The following is a 2,268-nucleotide window of genomic DNA, read 5'->3' on the forward strand; positions in this document are numbered from 1 at the left end:
TTTTTTTTTTTTTTTTGTTGCAGCAGTAGCACTTGCAGCAGCATCCCGAAAAAGAAAAAAGCTCTCCCATTCATTCATTGGGAAAAGTGCGCCTCGCCGCGCACAGCCCGCCCTGAACAATGGCGTGGGACCACCTCTCTATCACCAAGCCACACTTGGTGTACATCCTCCTCGGTGGCTTTACCTCGCTGTTCATGCTGTGCTCCTCCGTCATCAAGGAGCGCATGTACATTGGCGAGGCCACTGTGGCTACCATCTTTGGTACCATCTTCGGGCCCCATGCCGCCAACCTAATCAACCCCCAGTCCTGGGGTAACGTGGACATTGTCACGATCGAGTTCTCACGAATAGTTCTCGTGGTACAATGTTTCGCCGTCGGGGTCGAATTGCCCAAGTTTTATATGGAGAAGCACTGGAAATCCGTCGTCTTCCTGCTGGTGCCTGTTATGACTTACGGATGGCTGATTACAAGCCTGTTCGTATGGTGGATGATTCCACCTCTGAGCTGGCTCGAGAGTCTGGTAGTGGCTGCCTGTGTCACGGCTACCGATCCCGTTCTTGCATCCTCAGTTGTCGGTAAGGGCAAGTTCGCTAAGAGGGTTCCCAAGCATTTGCGAGATCTCCTCTCTGCAGAGTCTGGATGCAACGATGGAATGGCTTTCCCTTTCGTCTACCTCTCGCTCTATCTCATCCAGGACCATCTCCACGCAAAGGAGGTTACGTACCACTGGATCGTCTGGACGATCCTGTACGAGTGTATTTTTGGCGCTGTCTTCGGGTTTCTGGTTGGATATATCGCTCGCCACGGCATTAGACTTGCGGAGAAGCACGATCTCATCGATCGAGAGAGCTTCTTGGTGTTTTACTTTGTCCTGGCTTTGTTCTGCGCCGGCTCAGGTAGTATCCTGGGCGTGGACGATCTGTTGGTGGGCTTTGCCTGTGGTGTCGGTTTCTCCAACGACGGTTGGTTCGGCCAGAAGACGGAGGAGTCCCATGTCTCCAACGTTATCGACTTGTTGCTCAACTTGGCCTACTTCGTCTACTTTGGCACCATCATCCCCTGGGAGCAGTTCAACAACGCCGCCGTGGGCCTTACAGCGTGGAGGCTCGTGATCATTGCTATATTTGTCATCTTCTTCCGTCGAATCCCCGTCATGATGGCTCTGAAACCGTTGATACCGGACGTTAAAACATGGCGCGAGGCCCTCTTCGCTGGTCACTTCGGACCCATTGGTGTCGGCGCTATCTTTGTTGCTATTCTTGCTCGAGCAGAACTGGAAGTGGAGGAGCCTGTTCCCTTGGCGGAACCGCCAACTGATCCGACTAGGGAGAACTTCGTTTTGCTTACCCTCGTCTGGCCTATTGTGACGTTCTTGGTGATAGCATCGATCATAGTCCACGGCTCTTCGATCGCAGTCTTCACCCTCGGCAAGCACATCAACACGCTTACAATTACAATGTCTTACACGACAGCCCCTGAAGATGGCCCCTCTTGGATGAACCGCCTGCCCCGAATCTCCTCACAGTCTAGATCCCAGGCTAGAACCATGTCTGACACGGACATCGACGAGCTCAAGTTGCCCGAGATGCCTCCAGGAACCCTCCCACATCACTTCCTCCGCCGTGTCCGCGAAGAAGACCCGAACAGCCGCCAGGGAAGTCGGGCCTCGTCTCTCGCCAACCGTCACCGAAAGAAGAAGAAGTGGGATGACGGTATTGGTCCCGGCGGCCCCATCAGCCAGTCTGCCATCTTCCCCCAGCGGCGCAGCCAAAGCGAGCAAACCTCGACGACCCTACACGAAAGTCAATCTCCGCAGGAAAGACCGAGCTCCTCAGGCACGCTACCTCCTTCTCAACGCGCATCTGGAAAAGACAGGGATGTCGAAAAGGAGGCTGCAGACCATGAAGCAAGAGATGGCGAAAGACCCCGTACTCCGGACCGACCCGATGGAGATGGTCTCGAGATATATGACGAAGGAGACCACATCATTATCGAAAATGAGCAAGGCGACGTCCTGGCAGTGGAGGAGCCTCCTGATGACGGGCGTGAACTTCCCTTGGAGAACCTGAAAGAGAAGATCAAGGACGAGCCAGCGCCAACGGGCTCCGGCTGGACGTACGATGCCCTGAAAAAGAGGATTGGTAATTGGCGCGATGAGGAAATACAGAAGCGGAAAGACAAGCAATGGGGCGAGAGGAAGCACGAGCCCGCCAGAGCGTACCAGTTCGGCAATACTGTAAGTTCCTTCATTCACTCTCTACGGCGTA

This window comes from Phaeoacremonium minimum (genome assembly GCF_000392275.1).
Source record: "Phaeoacremonium minimum UCRPA7 unplaced genomic scaffold PA7_03_scaffold_585, whole genome shotgun sequence".
Classification (NCBI taxonomy): Eukaryota; Fungi; Ascomycota; class Sordariomycetes; order Togniniales; family Togniniaceae; genus Phaeoacremonium; species Phaeoacremonium minimum.